General features: G+C 43.9%; 2 protein-coding genes across 5 annotated transcripts in view; one reads left to right on the top strand and one right to left on the bottom strand.

The window, feature by feature from the left end:
* The window catches only part of CMSS1 (cms1 ribosomal small subunit homolog), a 1,297,886-nt gene that overhangs the window by 539,390 nt on the left and 736,181 nt on the right, over positions 1 to 22,315 (top strand). The gene's annotated exons all lie outside the window — the stretch shown is intronic.
* FILIP1L (filamin A interacting protein 1 like) overlaps positions 1 to 22,315 on the bottom strand; it is a 946,987-nt gene that overhangs the window by 457,092 nt on the left and 467,580 nt on the right. The gene's annotated exons all lie outside the window — the stretch shown is intronic.

The raw sequence follows: 22,315 nt of genomic DNA, 5'->3' as shown, positions 1-22,315 counted from the left end.
CTCCATATTCCATCACCACGAAGGTTCAGGAAGTGAAGAACAAACTTTATTGACAAGTAATCATTTTTATACAATAGGCATTACAGTGAAACAGATGCAGGAGGCGTAACAGTTGATAACAAAGATAAGAACATACATGCGTAACTAAAATGGGCGTAACTTAAAGAACGTCATTGGATATGATGTCATAAATGGGTGGTTCCACGGAAGAATTTCGCAATGTCAGCAGAAATACTTGGCATAGATGCGCGCGCAGCAGCATGACGTGTGATTGACGTGCAACTAGGGGGTGAAGGGGACTTGACATTTAGCTCTACATGTGGAGACAGAAGTCTGGGGTTATGTCAACCTAATCCCAAATCATATCTAATATCCTATGTTTAAAGAACTGTGTTATCCAAAAAGAAAGGTCTCTTAGGATAGAATCTTATTCTATACTGACTATACTGACTGTCAGTGCGTGTACAAGCGTCTAAGTGTCTACACTAGATGCGAGGGCAGAAATCTTCCATAGTAACAGGGCTATGAATTACTTGCATAAAGACAGAGGAGCTGGGCCTTTTGCTCGGTAGCTGAAAGAATGTTTACTTAAACTACTAGACAGGAATGCATCGGATGAGGAGCGGAGCAGAGCAGATAATCTTGAAGGTGAAATACAGTTTTTGGCAAGCGGACAGGTCGAGTCAGGCACCGTTAGCCGCGCAGGGAGTAGGACAAAGTTCATGGATACAGATGCGAGCTCAGACTGGAGCTTTCAGAGGCAGAAGGCAGAAAAGGCTTGATGGCGGAATCAGGGCCTACTCGCCTGGACTGTAAAATGGGATAAGTGAACCATATAAAGCCGGTGGCCTTTCATACTTAGGAATAGAATATCCGGCCCATTCATGGCGGATCTGAAAGAGGACATGTTGACGGTGGACACACATGTGTTTGCGTCTTCATAACTGGAACTGGAGAGAACATACATGTACTTATGATTTATACATGAAACCGTTGGGGTCCAAGATAGGGGACATAACTGATCATAAAAATCCATATTTCCACATTCCCTCCTTGTCCCCTACTTGCCCTTAAGAGATATCAATCTTCATCAATCCGTTGATTTGTTCATATAACATCATTTGTTCTTCTTTCTTCTTCCGGAATCTTGAATGAAAACTTGGGTGTGGGATACACGAGGTGGCACATAGACCACAAATCGCTGGCCCACATTGTAGGCATAAGCAGCAACTGAATAGTATGAGAAAGCCAATACCTAGGAAGGATAGGACCCTCCATCCAAAGGTAGATAATACACTCCAAAACCAACCGGACCAAGTCCAGGTGCCTGGATTCTGGTGTATCTGGCTTACAATTTTATGAAGGCGAGTTATGGCTTTATATACAGATGGCAAATTTTCTGGTATGAAAATGCAACAATTTGATCCGATGACCCTACAAGCTCCGCCCCTATCGGCCAGGATGACGTCAAGGACAAGACGATTTTGAAGCACAACAATCCGCATAGCAGACTGCTCTTCTGTTAAATTGCCTAAGGCGGAAATAGTTTCGTTTACTACTGCTTCAAGGGTTCTTGTTAATCTACGTATCAGCTTACTATTAGTGACTGTACCTATATAAGGAAAGAAACCCTTATTAAAATCTGTGTATTTTTCCCATGCTGTTTCAGTGTAGTCGACTATTGGGAGATCTCTCCGTTCTCTATTGTGTACTAAATGAGTATTTCTATGATAATCAGGAGGAGCTAGGAAAACAGGTGGCAAAAGGAATCCGATGTAGCAGGTACCATCCCAATCTAGAGGCAAACGCATATATGCAGTCTGACCATATACAAAGTAGGAATGGCGAGAAGCTCTAAATGTAGACTTGCCTTGATCACTGAATTCTATTACAGTGGTGCATTTACTGTGGCCCATGTGTATGGAGCCATTCTTTCTTATACACAATTCACCTTTAACTAGAAATACTGACATAGCGGGCAAAATTGGTGCAGCTTCGGATTCGACATTCAGGATCATGAGATTAAGCGTGAAATTACCTAATCCATATACTTCATTTTCTAGATCAGTTCCTGTTCTTTTGGGAAGTCCCTCCTTGTTAGGGTAACAGACTTTAAGCAAGACTAAGTTCAGGTTTCCCCAAACCCAGTTGTCTTGATAAACTGCGGAATTCGAATCTAGGGAATTAATTAAACTAAACCATGCTCCACAGGAGCCATTGTGTGTGAACGGATATGGAAAGAGAGGCAGAATTCCCTTATAGTTCTGATAGGGAGGGAGTCGGCCACATATCCAACAATTTGTAGCATTGCTAGCCTGATGGGAATGATGTAACATACTAATAAAAGTGTTATTGCGCAGCGCAAATCTATACGACAACTCATGCGGGGGAAATTCACTAAAAGAATGTTCAGCAGTAACATTATAAACATGTTTAGAGATAGGATAATATATGTGCAACAATATACTTGCAGCGATTATTAAAAGACATAAGAAAAACAGAATTAATAACGTCACTGTGCAATGACTACGCAGTGATTTACAGTACGCATGTTTCTTCAACTGTATTTGATTATTTCGTTCTCTATTCCGGTCCAGAGGATACATGTCAGAGACAAATTCAACCGATTCACCTTGGAGAGGACTTAAACAATCAAATTGTCTGACTTATTGGACCTCAATTTTAGTCTATATAGTTCTGAGCTCGTTGCTCAACCAAGGGGAGCTTTGAGTCTGTCTTTGAGGAAATACAGGGTTTAGTCTCTATATCGGATGGTAGTCCATGAAATTTCTTGATATGACTTGAATGTATCCAGCCTTTTCGACCTTCGATCTTCACGGCTGTCCTCGTGGTTAACAGTACGAGTTGAGGCGATTTCCACCTAGGATCCAGCTGAGACTTCCGGTCAAAGTTCCGCACTAACACCAAGTCCCCCGGAACTACGTCGTGGGGTTTCACCTCGGTGTTGTCGGGAAAGGCTGCAGCTACCTGTGAACGACAAGATTGTAGTGCAGACATCAAGGAAGCTAGGTAATCTGTCAGCATATTACAGTCAACGTCAGTTATTTTACGAGGTATAGGCGTCCCCCACATATTTGGTGGTCTACCGAAGATCACCTCATATGGGGATAGCCCTGTTCGAGAATGTGCTACCATTCTCATGTAAAAGAGTGCAACTGGTAAGGCTACTACCCAGTCGACACCTTTCTCTCTACATATTTTGGACAATCTAATTTTCAGAGTTTGATTATGTCGTTCCACGAGACCTGCTGCCTCGGGGTGTCGGACACAATGAAATCTCCATTGATAGCCTAACAAAAGTGAAACGTGTTTCATTAGTTCGGACGAGAACGGCTGGCCGTTATCGGAGTAGACAGCACGTGGTAAACCGTACCGTGGGAAGAATTCTCGAACTAACTGTTTGGCAGTAGTCGGGGCAGTGTAATCTGAAACCGGGTATGCTTCTGTCCAACGGGACAGAGCACAAACAACTACGAGAACATATTTGAATCCTCGACATCGTTCCATCTGGATATAATCCATCTGGAGGACTTCAAAAGGGTGATCAGGAGGCTGAAATCCACCCTGTTCTACGGGAATGCTTTTACCTGGAATAAACTGACAGCAGATCATACAGGTACGGACTTTTTGTTTAGCTGCTGCTCGTAAATGTTTGTTGAACCAAATGTGTTGAATGCTGTCTAGCATAGCCTTTTCTCCTAGGTGTGCTGGACTATGTATTGTATTAATGATAACTTGGACCATTGAGTCGGGAAGAAACCATACAGATTTTTCCTTCGTCATCCATCCTTGATCCGTTTGGATCCCTCCTAATTCAGTCCATTTCTTTATTTCGTCTGGTGTAGCATGTGTCTGTATGTCAATTACGTCAAGAGCGGGATCCTTAACCATCATGCAATGTGTTGGTGTCGGAACTATTGTCTTTGTCATGTCAGATGTGTGAGTTTGAGCAGTCTGTTTAGCTGTTCTGTCAGCTAGATCATTGCCTTGGGAAATGATATCAGTAACTTTCGTATGAGCTTTACATTTCATAATTGATATTGCAGTGGGTAGATGTATTGCTTCTAATAAGGCATGAATGAGGGGTCCGTGCTGAATGTGGGCACCGTGAGAAGTTAAATAACCTCTCTCTCGCCACAGCACGCCGAAGTCATGTACAACTCCGAATGCATAACGTGAATCAGTGTATATGTTGACTTTCTCATTTGTGGCTTGAATACAGGCTTGTGTCAGAGCGATGAGCTCTGCTGCTTGAGCTGACAAGGTATTAATACGATTTGTTTCAACGACTTCAGTGTCTGTTGTGACTGCATACGCGGCCACTAGCTCTCCTGTACTTGTTCTCATACAGGAACCATCTACATACAACGTCAGGTCTGGATCTGACAATGGGACGTCTGTCAAGTCTTGTCGGGGTTTCGTCGTGATAGTAATAACTTCAATACAATCATGCGCTAATGGGTCTGTTCCGTTTACTGGTAACAGTGTGGCAGGATTCAATGTACTACAACGTCTGATTTCTATGTGTGGCTGAAACAATGTCAGTTCGTAACCGGTGAGTCTTGCTATAGTCAAGTGTTGAGTTTGTGTGCGGTTCAAGAGAACCTCTACTGCATGTGGTACTTGTACTGTCAATTGATGTCCTAACACTATGGCATCGCTTTGTCTGATTGCTAAAGCTGTTGCTGCCACTGATTTCAGGCACGCAGGCAGAGCCTGAGCTACGGGATCTAATGTACTAGAAAAATAAGCACATGGTTTGTGTGATCCTGCTTGTTCCTGTGTGAGTACTGACAAAGCAGTACCTTCGCGTTCTGTAACAAAGAGTGTAAAATGTTTATTGTAACATGGTGTTGCTAAGACAGGTGCTTGACATAAAGCTTTCTTTAAGCTTTCAAAAGCTTGTGTATGTTCCTGAGTCCAAGGGAGGACAGTCGATGTGGCTGCCTCCTGTGTTGTCAACTGAATGAGTGGTTTTGCTAGAAATGCATACTGAGGGATCCACTGCCTACAATATGAAGTGAGGCCTATAAAAGCCCGCACCTCCTTTTGTGTCTTGGGTATTGGCATGTTAGCAATTAACTGGATGCGATCTGGTGTAAGCTGCCTTCCCTCCTTGGACAGCGAGTGACCAAGGTAAACAACTCGCTGGACACAGAATTGCAGCTTAGAAGGGGACACCTTGTGCCCCTTTTCGGCCAAGAATTGTAAAACCGTCAGTGAGGCTTTTTCACATTCAGGTTCGCTTCTAGCGGTGACCAGCAGATCATCGACATATTGAAGCAGGGCAGTGTTGACTGGCATGTGGATACTGTCAAGTTCTCGTTTCAGTGCTTGGCTATAGATGCTGGGGCTTTCTGTGAATCCTTGAGGTGCGCGTGTGAATTTAAAGCTTCGTCCATTTAAACTAAATCCGAACAAGTATTGGCTTTCCGGATCTATTGGGACGCTGAAAAAGGCATTCTTGAGATCAATTACAGTAAAGAATGTTGCTTCGGAATCAATGGCTGTCAGTAATGAAGAAATGTCTGGAACTACGGGGTATTGTGGTACAATACATTTATTTAATTCGCGCAGATCAATAACCAATCGATAGACTGGCGGGGCTTTTGGATCAGTTCGTTTAAGAATCGGAATTATCGGTGAATTACATACATTGGAGTCTGTTTCCACAACCACTCCTTGGGTAATAAGCTCGTCAATGATTTGCAGTAAAGCCACTACAGCATCTGGCGGTAGCTTGTATTGTCGCATTCGTGGTAGTACCACTCCTGCCTTTAGTGTGACTCGATATGGTGTAATGTTCATGCAACCAACATCTGTAGGGCCTTGTGCCCATAAATGTGTGGGTAAAGTCTGCAGTCGGTGATCCATGTCTCGGGACACATAGTGCCCTTTGAAATCACGTAGAAACAATCTTACTCCTTCCGGAGAACAACATATTATAGCTCCTAGAGCTTTCAATGTTTTTATACCTAACAAGTTTTCTGGACATGATTTAGTAAGCAATAAATCTGTAGTTCGTGTCAAGGGACCAATCGTAAGGGGAAGAGGTTGTGATACTTCGTTAACGATAGGTTTTCCTGAAAAGCCAAGGGAAATATTCTGTGAGCCTGAGAGAGGTGCCCCTGGAACTTCACTACGTTTTATAGTTGTTCGGCTTGCCCCTGTATCAAGTAAAAATTTTCTATCTTGGCCTAATAGTTCACTGTGTACATAAGGTCCTTCTTGATCTACAGGGACCTCGATAAGGGGTAGGTCAACTTCCCTCTCTAGGCTGTTTCATGAGTATCGTTGATAATCAGGATAGTCATATTGTGCGGTCTGGTACATCTGTCGTGTCGTTGTTTGTGTGGCAGCAATAGGCTGCGGTGGTGGAGCTGGCAGAGACGGTTGCGGAGCTGGCATGGACTGTGCATGCTGCGGAGCTCCTTGTTGGTTCTGATCCTGTCTAAGTGGCCGTGGTCTTTCTTTTGTATTACCTGTGGCGATATTATGTTTTAAAACTGGACAATCGTGTACATAATGGCCTGGCTGTTTACAATAGTTGCATGTCCCTTTTACAGGACCTGCTGAAACACTAGACTGTGTCATACCCTTTTTATGACCGTCAGCTGGAACTGTCTGGGAAACTAGCATTTTCATTTTCGTGTCTTTCATGCGTCTTTGTTCATGTTCTTGTTCCTCTCTAATTCTATTGTGATGGTACTGTAGCATCTGTAACATCTGTGACGGAGTGTTACCTTGCCAGGTACTCTCGAATTTCAATACTCTATTCTTAACTTGGGGCAAGGAATTTTCAACTAATTTTGTCACAAATAGATGTGGATACGATTCGCTACTTGCTTTTATTCCACTATTTATACCAAAACATTTTTCGAATCGGGCATAGAAATCACTAGTGTCCTCATCGTGCTTTTGTTTACAGGCTGAGATTGCACCCCAGTCTTCCTTTTTCGTAGTTAATAAACGTGGCAGTACCTGTACTAGTAAACCTGGTAGTGTTTTGGTCTTTTCCCCAAGCCCTGCACCTGGACCTCGAGCTTTTTCTTCGTTTTCTAATGCTGTCCAATCTATCTTTTGGTCTCCCACCTCCCAATCCTTTTCCTTGAGTTTTTCGTAAATGCCCGCAGGCATTAATACCTTCAATATTGTCATAATGTCGGGATAGGTATACTCTCCCATGAGCAACATGTCTTTAATTTCTCGGTGGAAACCCGCTGGGTCTTTGTCATGACTGGGTACCACTTTCTTCATTTCTAATAGTTCTATTTTAGATATGGGTGTGTACACAAACACACGTTTAAACTGATTGTCCTCACCTTTTATCGGGTGGACTTCGCGTAAGGGATTCTGTCTATCCATATAATACGTCGTTCTTTCTTTTATGGGCAGCGAGACATGTTCGGGACATACAAAAAGAATGTACTGCTTTCTGGATTCTAGTATTTCTCTAATTAGCTCAGTACCTGAACCTCTCCATTTATTCGTGAGTAATTTGGTCAATATATCAGGTAAGGGACCAGGGTCGGAGTGTTGGCTTTTATATAATATAAGGAGTTGTTGAATCATATAGATACCAGCTAAACGCTGTTCATCTGGGGTGAGGTTCAAAAACGTGTGCGCTAATGTATCATCACTATATTTTCCGGGACTATCAACCCAATGAACGGCTGACCTGGCTAATTCTTGTTCGTCCATAGAATCGAGTAGATGATAACCCATTCGTTCTCGGAGTAATTTGTCAGCAGCTTGGAACGCATGTTCGGGGGACCTTATATTTATTATTGGGTTTTGGAAGTTTCTGTTATTATCTGGACGTATCGGACGTATCGGATCAGTAAAGCCTCTAGTATTATTACAAGATCTTCCTCTACCTACATAGGCCATGGTTTCTAACTGTCCTGTGGGCAGTTCTAATTCTCCCTCCTCCTCGGTTTGTTCAGGCTCGTCTACTGCTAATCTTTCTTCGTGTATTCGTTCTACTTCTTTGCGGATCTTGCGGCACATAGCTACTATACATGATCGTTTATCATGTCTCCCCTCTGATATATTCCGACTCCATGTGGTAAGAATTTGCATTTCTTCCGGATTTACCCCTGGTCGGTCTTGATTTCTGATCACACAATTTATGAGGAAACGTAACAGTTCCCCCTGTATCTCCACTTTCTGGTACTCCAAGGCTCTATTAATACTTTCAGAATCTCGTCCTGACTGGACAAAGTGATATATATTTTCTAAATGTGTAGTCATTCCTGGTAGCCTCCCTAAATATATTGCAGCTCGTCGGATACGTAATGATGCCAGCAGCATTTCATCCTCTTTTCCGGGCACAGGGTCATATCTACAATCTATTAGAAGTTCCTTAAGCGTGTCGGGAGTTACTAGTTTAGGCGTACGTTGGTGTGCTAATTCTTGAAAGGAAAGTTTATTTATTCTGGGTGGCGTGGAAAAGATGTTTGTTGTACCTCCCGTAGCACCACCTGGGGTGCTGGATGTGAAAGGATTCGTTGAACGTGATATAGCAACCATAGATGTGGGTACAGCTGTAGAAACAGATGTGCTTGCCGGAACTTGTGTCGGAGTTTGTTGTTGCGGCGGTACAGACGGAGGAGGGTCTTGGCGTTGAACCCCCTCTGCAGGCGGTCTATGTGGCGCAGCATTAGCATACTCGGGAGCTGCGTCGTCTAAATAAGAGGAAAGAAAAACATCTGCTGCTGTTCTGGGATGCCCTTTGGGATGTACTTTTATCGGGAACAATGGGGGTGGCAAGTCTTTTGGTATCTCCGGAGTAGCCTTAGGTAACCCTTCGGCCAGAAGGGGATACATACCATTCATAAGGGCATTTCGTTGTCTGTCTACTTGTTCTGATTTTACTCGAGTACCTTCTTCAATTAATAGATTTTCTCGAACTTTATTTGAATTCTCCTTACTCTTCTCTTCCTGTCTACGTGCTTTTTCTGTACGTCGATACGATTCTTTACGCCATAATTCAATGGCATCTTTCTGTGACTGTCTAGCTTTCTTTTTCCATAATTCTTCCTCTACTTTCACGATGCAATCTGCATCCCAGGTCCCAGCTGCGGGCCACCTCTGACTTTCTGGTAATTCCTTGGTGTAGTCTACCCATAAATCAAGAAATAATATGGCGTCTAGGCCATGTTTATGATACATGAAGTACCCTGGAGTGTCCCTAGGAGGAATGGGAACAGCTTCTTCGAGTACCCCTTTTCTAGTTTTTATCTGTCTTAATTTCGAAAAGAGCGGCATTTTGAGAACTGATCTGATCTGATACCTAATTCTGAACACGTTTAATACAACAAAACACGATAATGAACAGTCATTCACACCACAATATGCAGAACGTATTTAAAACATTTTAACATTTAACATTTAATGAACAACAATGATGGCCATTTAGGGAACTAGTCACTAAACATGATACTATATACTAGACATACTTGATATACTGCTAAACAGTACAGATACACTGCTGAAACAGTGCAGACCGGATTTGCGTACCCAAACCCGTCTTGACCGGCACAACCTATGTGCACGTCAGAACGCCTCCCCGACAATGGTACTCACCGGGTAGCTCGGAACGGAAGGCCTCGGAACTGAACTGAACTGGACTCGGACCGGACTGGACTCGACTCGAAACTTCGGAACTTCGGAACCTGGTGGGCCTCTGTATACCTCGGATCCCGCTCTCTCAGCTAGGCTCTGGTCGGGATACTTCGCACTTCTCACCGCCTCGTCTGGGTGTTGATCGCAGCCTCAGTTACCCCCGCTCGGCAGGAGGGAGATACAGGAAATCCTGTGGGTACGCGTTGTTGTCCGTCCAGCTGTGGCAGGAGACCGGGCCTGCAACGCACCTCCGGCGCGTGAGATGAGAAAGTGTCCCTATTCGGGCGCCATATATGTGGTAAATAATTTAATTACCGGAACTTAATTTGATGCGGAAAATCTATAATAATAGCTCAGTAAAATAAGAGGCAGAATCCGTGGTATTAGAGGTTCGGAACGGGCTTTATTCCAAAATCAATTCGAATCGATGGACTCCATATTCCATCACCACGAAGGTTCAGGAAGTGAAGAACAAACTTTATTGACAAGTAATCATTTTTATACAATAGGCATTACAGTGAAACAGATGCAGGAGGCGTAACAGTTGATAACAAAGATAAGAACATACATGCGTAACTAAAATGGACGTAACTTAAAGAACGTCATTGGATATGATGTCATAAATGGGTGGTTCCACGGAAGAATTTCTCAATGTCAAAAGAAATACTTGGCATAGATGCGCGCGCAGCAGCATGACGTGTGATTGACGTGCAACTAGGGGGTGAAGGGGACTTGACATTTAGCTCTACATGTGGAGACAGAAGTCTGGGGTTATGTCAACCTAATCCCAAATCATATCTAATATCCTATGTTTAAAGAACTGTGTTATCCAAAAAGAAAGGTCTCTTAGGATAGAATCTTATTCTATACTGACTATACTGACTGTCAGTGCGTGTACAAGCGTCTAAGTGTCTACACTAGATGCGAGGGCAGAAATCTTCCATAGTAACAGGGCTATGAATTACTTGCATAAAGACAGAGGAGCTGGGCCTTTTGCTCGGTAGCTGAAAGAATGTTTACTTAAACTACTAGACAGGAATGCATCGGATGAGGAGCGGAGCAGAGCAGATAATCTTGAAGGTGAAATACAGTTTTTGGCAAGCAGACAGGTCGAGTCAGGCACCGTTAGCCGCGCAGGGAGTAGGACAAAGTTCATGGATACAGATGCGAGCTCAGACTGGAGCTTTCAGAGGCAGAAGGCAGAAAAGGCTTGATGGCGGAATCAGGGCCTACTCGCCTGGACTGTAAAATGGGATAAGTGAACCATATAAAGCCGGTGGCCTTTCATACTTAGGAATAGAATATCCGGCCCATTCATGGCGGATCTGAAAGAGGACATGTTGACGGTGGACACACATGTGTTTGCGTCCTCATAACTGGAACTGGAGAGAACATACATGTACTTATGATTTATACATGAAACCGTTGGGGTCCAAGATAGGGGACATAACTGATCATAAAAATCCATATTTCCACAACTCAATTGGTAAAAGTCCAGCTTCAGTGGCCAGTCCCAAGATACCTTGCAGTACTGACATAACAAGGTTCCCACTACACTCAGACCTCTCAACTCTGTTTCCAAACAGTTAACCTCCAGGTAAAGAAAGCAAACAAAGTCGCATTGTGCACCCAAACTGAATGTGTATTTTCGGTAGCGAGGGTAACATATGTCGCCGTTCTCCTATCTGTATGATGAATCAGCATAATTTAATAGACCGAAGGTGTGTTGGACAGATGTTGGAAGCTTTTCCTGCCTTGGTTTGAATGATTATAGATGTCACCTGACCCAGACTTCTTTAGTACTGTAATGCCTAAGGCAATACATGAATTTTCAGACTAAGACTAATAGCTTGAATCCCACACATTAAAGTCTGGCGCCTGCTTCTCTTTTGCACGATGGTCCCTTCAATCTGCTCTTATAATTGAGTTTTGAGGAAGTTGGGGTTTACATATTTCCATTTTGTCTCCAGTCTTGTAGGGATTTGCCACTTAGACAACACGCCGTGTACACGAATATGTCTGTTTTGATTGGGGGAACAGCGGATCTAAGTTAGTAAAATAACTGGAGGGGATCAAACTTTGTATTTGGAGGCTACCGACGACTCTGCCACATGTTAAGGTTGCAGAATCCCAAGTTTGTCTTGATTCCATCTCTTGCCTATTTCTTCTACTGCCCCACACTTTGTCTCCTTATCTTACTCTTCCAGGTTCTTTTTGCATCCCTTCTTTCTCCCTTCGTCTCTTTTTTCATATGATTCTCTTTCTCGTTATCCCTTTTCTGTCTTCCCTTGTCTTACTCTGGGTGAAAGTCTTATCATGATATATGAGCCATGGTCCTCAAAAATCTAATGCCGTTGCTCACCACCGTCAAACACCGACACAAATTTAGCACTAAGCAATAGCTTAAAATGGTGAGTACTGGATACACTTGGTTTGGCAAGTTCAACTTCTTTCTTGAACAGTGAAAGTTCACGGAAAACGCATTTCTTAGGTGCTCTGTCTGTAGTTTGTCACCTTTCCATTAAGGACTTTTATTTCGAATCAGTGACTGGGGTGTGGCTAGGCAGCACAGATAAAAGACACAGGATAGCAAATTTCTGTGCATTCAGGTTTTCTGACTGACTCATTGACGAATAAATGGTTTGATACTGAAGCTGAACATCATCACCAAACATGGCACATATATGTGGTGAATTTCTGCAGGTAAACAGTGGGTTGCATCCGATTAGGTCTTCCAAAACAGCTTATGTAGCGAGACTTCAGGTACAGAAGCAGAGACGATTAAGGCATTAGGATCTGAAGGAGCTAGGCTCCCAGAAAGGGAACACAGACAATAGAACTCGTCGTGGCCACTTCCAAAGAAGAAGTACAGAAAAGAGATGAGCAGTTGATTGATAGAGAGGATGGAGTCAGCCAGACCCTAGTCTGTGCGACCTTAATGCAAAAGGAGATTGAAGAAGAGTCCCAGTGCAATGGTGCTGTCGCACAGCCTAGCCATGAAGAGAGCGAGTAGTACAGAAGCCAAATCAAGGAGCCCCACCAGAGCTAAAAAAGAAATAGCAGAGGCAGCCATTGTTTGCCTCTTGGCATGTGTGGAGCAACATTTTTTGTTGGGTGGAAAGCCAGACTTCAAAGCAGAGAACCAGTGACTAATATACTGCAATTCCAAATTACATCGCTGGCATTTGAAGCATTTTCTGCATAAGTACACTGCGTACACAAAATCAGACATAAATGAATAGTCTATAAATTGCCTGCCCAGCATTGTTAAATGTTGAGTTTTCTTGTTTTCTGGTGCAAGGTGCACTAACAAACCACTGCTAACTACAGTGCATAACATGATTTACGTTTTGATTAATCAAAGTTCAGGTTTTGGCATTCAGAGAAGCAAAACTGGTAGAGCAAGCTAGAATTCTGGATTTCTCGCTGTCGCTTTTGAAGGGAGAGGGCTGCACTACTTTATTGCTATTTTGATACCAGAGCTCCTGGTGCTAAATATGAAATCTCATTTATGTTGGAAATGCTATGGAGTTGAAAGCAACAATGTTAATAATGGCTTTTGCTAGTGGGATTATAGACTTAATGGACACAAAAAAAGTTTCTTCAGCTGCTGATAGAGAAGCATGGAATTCAATAAGATAACCAGATGGTCCTGTTATTCCCCTACCTATCTGGCAGCAGTACAGGAAGAAGATTGTTGAGATCTATGCAGTTACACGTTTTATCTGCTCTCTGGTTGCAATTTTACTTGTATTTCTTGTTCACAGCAAACTAATGCATAAATAAATAATGTGAATTGTATTACGCCACTTATCTGATTCCCCCAACTCACAGACAAACTTAGGTGCACTTCTAACACCAGTTAGACACGTGATGCCATGTTGTCACCTTGACGGATGCTCTTCATTGCGACTCCCAACCCTTTCATCTAGCATTTACCACACCATTGTCCTATTTGTGAGAAATCTTTGCATGCTCCTGTTGAAGGCAACATTTATATTCAAATTTGCCTTGGTAAACAATGAAGAAAATGTTCCTGACCTTACAAAATGTGTTTAATTTTATCGTATCTGTAGAAGAGAAAATGGAAAGAATGGGAAAAAAGATTCCTTAAAATGTGATAAATAACATAGCTTTAACCATAGGAGAAGATGCTTTGGAACGTGTTAAAAGTAAAAATAAACGTGCAGCCTAAATAAGTAGTAGGCTCCCATAAATGTGCTACTACGACTAGGCCCAGAAAATATTTTGTGGACTTCTGCTAGACATTAGAATAAGATGCATTTCAGAAATTGCTGACCTAATCCTCTAACTGTAAAATCGTTCATCACCTTAAAATGTGCTGTTCTTAGAGAAATGTATTTCTTAGTTTCCTCACACCATATGATGTATTTTCTTTGCTTTCTCACACCGTATGATTTCATCATTTCACTAAACAATGTATTCTGCTATATTTAATAATGAATAGAGTTTTAGCAATGTTGAACTTCCTGAAGAGATTGGTTTGAATGCTCTCATCAAGACTTACTGATAGAAATGTTTAATTGCTTTAGACTAACCCTCTGTCCACATAATGGGGTACTGACAACAGCTAACAGAATAAATAGGTCTGCTAGGGGTCTCAGGAGAACCCTCCTTCATGTATCTATCTAGTGCAAGACATATTAGAAACTTTTAGATAACTGCTCACCGGCATGAATGTTTACCATGCGAAATGAGATGCAAGACGACAGACCATCAAAAGACCAGTTTCCATTTGACAAATCGTGTTTAATGTTGCAAATTGTTTGTTTTCATATATAGATGTTCCTAGTTATAGTGGATTAATGCTTTGGAGGCTATTAATGCCATTCAACTTCCCTATTCCATGTCACCTTACCCTCGATGCTTTATGCATTATCTTTCCTTTATTTTTGCCCAGATTGCTGTGTGCTACTGCGAACAGCGATTTCCTATAATCCTGATTTTTTTGGTGGGGACACTTTCTCACACAGTCGATCATAGCTACTGCTGTGATTACTTTTCATTTATCTTTCGAGCAGTTGGTACTGCAACTCGTTGGGGAACTCGGCTGAGTTTCCTGAACGGCTCTTTATGATAAATTGATTCTTTAGTTAAATAAATGCTCCTGAGTCTTGCTCTATTCCAATAGAACTCTTTAGGGACTATTTCCTTTATGGAGCAGCTGTCTAAATTATGCTGAATCTAACTAAACCTTTTCTTGATATTTCTGTAAATTTACTATTTTTAACAAAAACAATACTAATCTCTTAATGAGAAATTAAACTTTGAAAACTATTCCAAACTTCTCCTCATTGACTGAACATTGTTATTGAAAGTTGATGATTATATTTGAAAGGGAATTTGTTACAGTTCCATTCTATAACTGTAGGAGAGTAGGATCTGCACCTTATGTTGCCCCCACTTTTTTCTGATGTTTACACTGGTTTCTGGCTATAGTCTGGCTGGGACCCTGCTAATCAGGGCCCCAGCCTCTCTGTTCTCTCTAAACAACTTGGAGTGCATAGTAGGTGCACTAGTGATTGGATACTGCGGTACCTTATGAGCCCCTAGTATATGGTACCTTAGGTACAATGGGCATAGGTACTTCACAGGCCTACCAGGGGCTGAAGCATGTATTATGCCACCCCTGGGAAACAGACTAAATCTGACACCACAGGCCTGCTACTGCAGCCTGGATGAGGTAGTGTTAGCACTCCTCACTGAGATATAGGTTCACTATATCTCTCCATGCACACACATTTAAACCTATCAGTCACCCATAAGGCAGGCCCTATCAATCCTGAAAGGAGGGTGTGTGGTTTCCATGTGAAGGGGTGCCTCTGCCTGAGCAGGGCCCCTCTGCAGCTCTCAGAGTCCATTCTCTGGGGCTGATTGTGAATGCGGTCAAACCATATACTCTTAAGTGCATTATAACTTCGCAGTAAATGCTAACTCTGGGATGGCTGCATCAAAACATGTCGTGTTTGGTGTCAAATGCTTTGGAATCATACCCCCACACCAGTAACTGGTGTAGGAGTATGATCCCACCCTTCTGGAGGGATAGACATGTACCCACTGTGGAAACATGGTAGAATCCTGAAGAGCCCTGGCATCCAAAATGGATGCCACCAGTCACAGACACTGGGCTGCCCTCCTGCTGATGACCGAAAACTCACAGTGGAGGAGGCCCAACAATAGGCATCCTGTCACAGGGTGGTGTGGTCACCTCCCAGACAGGGTTTAGTGTATTGGGGCGGGGTGGGTGCACTCCTGGAGTGCTTTGAAGTCCTGCACTGGGGGAGCAGTAGGCTCCTCTGTGCATACACCAGTTCAAACCGGCTCAGGGGCTACCTGCCCCTGCTCTGGCGCGAAACTGGACAAAGGGAAGTGGGTCCCTCCCTTCCTTCTAGTGTAAGTTAGGGAACCCTTGCCATAGCAAACTAGATATCCCTGGACGACGCTCTGAAGAAGAATCCTGGACCTTCGACGTTCCACTACCTCTGGAAGACGGAAGAATCTCCCATGGAGTCGAGGAGTGGCTCCCCTGCTTGGCAGGCACCAAACTTTGCAATCAACGGTCGCAAACGTTCCCGCCGGAGTTCGAAGTCCCTGCATCCTAGGTAGAGGATTTCCTGACTTCGCCAAGGCCATCGTGAGTCCTCAGCGACGCTGAGGCAAGTGGACCCCACGAGTGACGAGGAACCGCAATCCCTGGGTACCGTGCACTATTTTTGAGTGCAACCCCTTCACGACATTCTACGAACATGTGCATTGGACTACGTGTGGTCCAAGCCTCCAGCAGGATTTCCACCGAAGATCAGAGGCCTACCCCGTCCCAAGTGACCGTGGGCCCCTGTTGAGTGAATCCTCCCGAGGCGTCTTCGCGATCCCTTGCCGGTTGGCTTGTGGGTCCCCAGAAGACTTTTCTAAAAAACCAAAGGGCTCCCCTGGGTTGCTCCAGGCCTGCCCTGACTTACCCTCGCTGGGTGAGTCCCTCAGACCCGCTGACTTTTTACACATTCCACGAGACTTGCTGTTGTCAAGGCTTGTTGGCCCCAATCTGGTCGCCGACACCGCAGTAAGCTGCAGACTTCGTGGGGCACGCCAAATTCAGCTCCTGGTCATCGTCGACGCCTCCTGGACCTCGTGGCTGAAGAGCCAAGACACCCGTGATCACCTGAAATCACCCGACGACTGTGGGCATCCATCTTCCTTGCCCCGGGTCACTGCCAAGTGACTTTGAACACTGTCTCCTCTGCTTTCAGGTCTTCCTTCTTCTGAATCCAGGCTTGGATTCCCCCGGACACTTCTCCTGTCTTCACAAGCAGCAAGTCTTCTTTGGCTCCCATTGAAAACGACACCGCAACCCGACACCAAAAGACACCTATGCACCCGGATTCCCTGGGTGAGGTAACTCCAGCACTACGGTGCTCCTGTGGGTGTTGGCTCTAGAACTACTTACACTGTAAGTGACTTGCTTGTAGACTCTCCCGAAGTATCCTAAAACTCTAAATTTCCAATCGCGACTTGCTCCATTGAAGTCATTTGGGATCCACGGCTGTGTTCTCACACTGCATGCATCTCCCATGGGTCCTTTACTTACCTGCCTTGGGTGGATTAGTGAGGCCCCAGCACTTCTGAAGGCCCTAGGCCTTGTCTCCTTGCAAGTCGTTATCTCCAAGTCTCTTTTTTAGTATATGGTCTGGTACGCCCCTAGGGCCCCAGGCATATTTGTGCTTAACTTGTTGTGAAATGTTGATTTGTGTATATGTCCTTGACGTCTAATCTCATAAAGAGATTAGTAGAGTGTGTCTAGTAATAAATACATATATATTTTATATATATACCTGTGTGGTGTCCTTTCATTTAGTGATTCAACAGATTATAAGGTAAAACAAGCTGCTTTACATTCCTCTAAAGACTTAACCTGAAGGCTGCTCTCCACAGCTACCAATAGGAAAGCTTTCTTTAAAAGGTTGTCTTAAACCTACTACCATAAGAGTCGAATTGTACTGGTGCAAGGTGTCCACTTTAATTAGTGAACAGCATATACCAGGCCAACTTCTCACAACAAAGATGGCCAAGATCCATCGGCCTGATGAGCGAAGAAGGGCCAAAGATAGGAGGCTTTTTTTGTAAGTGCTTGGGCCTGCACTGATCATCAAATTGCCCTCCCAAATTTTGGGCGCTATCACTTTCCAACTTGTAGCTTTCACTAGAGCCCCAGATCTCAGCCGTGGTGAAGGCTGGGTATTTTTAGCTCTGCTTCTTACACTGTATATACATTTTCGTTTTTTTCCTGCATAGGTTAAAACATGTAAACAGGTGTCTGACTGGACTTTGAGAGGGCTCTTTATCTTGGTTTTCCAAATAAAGACAGAATTTTTCTCTCTAAAGAGTTCAAAGCACTTATCTGGTCTGATTAGGTTGCTCTCCATTGGCTACCAGAGAAACATAGAGATGTGTTTAAAGCTTTTGTATTTGCTTCTGGGCTGTCAGTGTTTCAGCGCTTGCATTTCTTAGAAATAAAGTTCTATAAGTACTTGGCCAAGTGGGCACTTAGATCTATATCTTTGAACATCTTTCCACCTTTGTAAGTGTGATGTGGAGGAGAGTGAACAAGGAGCAGCGCTTCATGTCCTCCTGACTACTTCAGTCTGGAATGTGTTAATGTATTGCTCTTGAAACAATCCACCTAGGATTTTGTAAGCTTCTGAATCCCCAGCTGTGCATGCTGAATTAAACATCTGCTTCGAACTTCTGACAGCGTCAGGCTACCTACTGTGGTGAACGAGTGCTGTATTACATCAAGTGAAACACAGACAACAGAGAACTGGAAATTGCTAGCAAGATAAGGTGTTGGAGAGTCAAACCTTGACTGCTGTTTTTAGGTCGAAACCTACCAGACAGTGCAGCTGCCTGGTTTGCTAGAGATATCTTGGACATTCATAAAGCTGACCTAAGAATGCATTCCGTCAATTGCTGACCATTGGCTCTTTAGTCTGTAACTCTAATTTTCTGGCTTTCTATTTGCTGGCTTTATTTGTTTTAGGCTGTCCTGCTTGATTTTGTCCCTCCTATTGCCCAAAACTTGTTTACTGTATTTTTACACAAACTCACATTTCTGTAAACAGGCCTTGAAATCTTGTTCTGATCTTGTCACATTTGCTGTGCATTCAGACAGAGGTCAAATGTCAAGCCCCGTCTTCTGAGGGAGCTTGGTGTTTACATTTCTTTCTCTGACTTTAAAATGAGAGAATTTACGTAACAATCCTGGAGAGTATAGGGTGTGTTATTTGCCAGCACACAACAAAAACAAGCATTGGCAAAGGCAATAGGTCTCGCCTATTCAAGAGCTATTGGCTTTGGCAATGTGTTTTTGCCATGTTGTACACCAGTGTGGCTACCGTTCAGCATTGCTCAAAGGTAGTGGCATGTGGTGGAGTAGTGGGAGTGTCGTAGAGTTGAGCAGTAGGAAGTGGACTTCAGTGGTTCAGTGGCTGAGAGTGTCATAGAGTACAATGACCTAAAGGGGAGTGGAGTGGTGTGGAATAGGGTGGAGTGGGTTGGAGTGGGGTGGGTTGGATTGGAGTAGATTGGGGTGGATTGGATTGGGGTAGAGTAAGTTGGATTGAGTGGGGTGGATGGGAGTGGGTGGACTCAATGGATTGGATTGGAGTGGGGTGGATTGAATTTGGGTGAGGTTGATTTTATGGGGTCGATTGAAATTGGGTGCGGTGGATTGGGTGTGGTGGATTAGATTAGGTTGGTTTGGGGTGGGGTGAATTGGATTGGTGTGGAGTGAATTAGAGTAGGGTGGTTTGGAGTGGGGTGAATTGGACTAGGGTGGGGTGGATTTGACAGGAGTGGGGTAGATTGGATTGGAGTGGGGTTGATAGATTGGATTGAGTCAGGTGGACTGAACTGGAGAGTGGGTTTAATTGGGGTATGGTGGGTGGGTTGGCCTGCAGTGGAGTGAGGTGGACTTGATGGGGTGTATTAGATTGGAGTGGGGTGGACTGGCGTGGAGTGGATTGGGGTGGAATGAATTGGAGTGGGGTGGACTGGACTGGAGTGGAGTGGAGTGGAGTGGTCTGTACTGGATTTGGGTGGACTGGAGTGAGGTGGAATGGGGTGGGTGGAATTGAGTGGGGTGGAATGAAGTACCATGAATTGGAGTTGGGTGCATTGGGTGGGGTGAACTGGGGTGGGGTGGGATGGATTGAGGTCGATTACATTGGGGAGGTGTAGGGTGGATTAGAGTGGGGTGGAGTGAGGTTGATTGGAGTGGGGTAGATTGGATTTGGCTGGATTGGATTGGATTGGATTGGGGTGAGGTTGATTGGAGTGGTTGTGGATTTGAGTGGAGTGGGGCGGATTGTTTTGGACTGGGGTGGGACAGGTTGGAGTGGGGCAGATTGTTTTGGGTTGGGGCTGAATGGAGTGAGGCAGATTGTTTTGGATAGGAGTGGGGAAGATTGTTTGGGATTGGAGTAGGGAAGATTGTTTGGGATTGGAGTGGGGAAGATTGTTTGGGATTGGAGTAGGGAAGATTGTTTGGGATTGGAGTGGGGAAGATTGTTTGGGATTGGAGTGGGGCAGATTGTTTTGGATTGGAGTGGGGCAGATTGTTTTGGGTTGGAGTGGGGCCAATTATTTTGGATTGAGTGCGGCAGATCAGGGTGTTCTAGGAGGATTAGAATGTAGTGGATTGGAGTGAGTGGTTTGGATTGGAGTGGGTTGGATTGGATTGGTCTGGGATGGGTTGGATTGAGTGGGGCATATTGGTGTGGAGTGAGGTGGGGTGGGGTGATTGGCATGGATTGGAGTGGGGTGGATTGAGGTGTACTGCACGATTTTGTGTTAAAGCATAATTTCAGAAATTCCACATAAGAAAGAAACAATGTTGCTTTGCAATAAAATAATCCTCATGTTTTGAGAACAGCGCTCACGAAACATGAGTGCGTAGTGAGAAAAGAAGAGTTGCCAAAATAAAAGAAAGTTAACTATAGAAAATAAATCTTTGCAATTTTGTTTGTCCTGCTGGGCATGTTTTTGCCAGCACGCCTTCTGTTTGCAGGGCACTAAAAGTTAAAAAGAACAAAATAGTACCTTAATCATGTCGGGAGCAGCAGTCGGGCACTAATTAAGTTGAATCAATCAGTACTTGGTCCCTGCTCCACAGAGTAGAACGGAAATGATCTTTGGCGTGCCTTGTCTAATTATGAGGCTGTAAAGGAGATTGCCAACTAAGCCAACCAATAGTAAGCAATGGGCTGGCTCCAAGCCCATTTTGTTGTCAACAGTATCTCCAAAGCGAAATCCATGTGCTAGCTCATGCTTTCGCAGGCTCGACCCTAAAAATGAACTTTGCTGATGTTTCAAATTATATCAGAATTAGTACAAATGAAGCACACTTTTTTGTGATTCTGAAGTGTGGTGGAAACAAATATTTGTATACGATCAAAACATCAATACACTAGGTGATGACATATGCACACATGATCGTTTATGTGCAGTAAAACCATATTTCGGTGCAAATGAAATGGTCATTTCAATTAAAAATATGTTATTTGTAACGGCAGTGTGCTACCACACCAGGCATACTCCACACTACGCCACTCCCCTCCATTCTAAGACACTCTAGGCCAGGGGTCTTCAAACTTTTTTGCCCTGAGCCCCCCTAAGGAAAATGTTTTGAAGTCTGGCCCCCCTCCAAAACTCTAAGACAAGGCTTGGGGGAGCGGATGTGGTACGGCTGTGCGCAGGGGGCTAGGAGTATGAGATTATTTCAAGGGTACTTTTCTGTAGCTCAAATTCTGCACTAAATATGAGCAGTATAAAAGAGCAAATATGCCACACAAAACAAAAATTTACCAAACAACTCTGGCTCACATCATTAGGGTGTTGTGAGCCCTCATTCTCCTGGACCCCAATGCAGATGTACCTGCAGGACTAATGATAGCAGCAGCCCTGAGTAGCAGGCTGCCTCTGCCTTTCTCTACCATACCTGGCCATCCTTCTAGCCCTGACACTCTCTGATCCTTTCAGACAAAAATAAAACCCCACAGGTTTCCACACTTTGCACCAACGGTTAGACCCCGCTTTAATGCTAGCAAGGCCCATGCCTCTTTTGCAGAGTAAGACAGTCGTGATTCTCATGCAGTAGGCCTCTAAACCCATGGGATCCAGTGCCACGTTACCTGCTTCACTAGCGATAGGTACGGCCTTGCAAAACAGTCTCATTGGCTCTTTGTTAAAAACATGGGCCCGATATTGCGTCATACCCCTTCTCTCATCTCTCTGAGGCCAAAACTAAGCTGTCTACTCTGTTTTGACAATCACCTCCCTTGGGCTATTGGTATATAGACACAAGCCCCTTTTCCCCACTGCACCCACCAAAATTAATTTATATAACTCTTTGGCCTCATACACAAACATCTGCAGTGATTGCATTAACCATTTGAGGATTCATAAGTATTATCTTGAAACTATTTTTCATTTACGTTACCTGCAGGTGAAAAAATAGCACAAAATAGTTCCAGAATATTATCTATTGGACCATTTGTGCAGTGAGCAGGTCAACAGAGCTAAATGCCAAACATAAAGGTTAAAACCAACACAGTGTTAGGTTCCAGTGTAAGCAATAAACAGGAACATGTCA

This window comes from Triturus cristatus, chromosome 8, assembly GCF_964204655.1.
Source record: "Triturus cristatus chromosome 8, aTriCri1.1, whole genome shotgun sequence".
NCBI lineage: Eukaryota > Metazoa > Chordata > Amphibia > Caudata > Salamandridae > Triturus > Triturus cristatus.
Note: the sequence above shows the minus strand (reverse complement) of the source record. Positions and strands in the feature narration are given on the sequence as shown.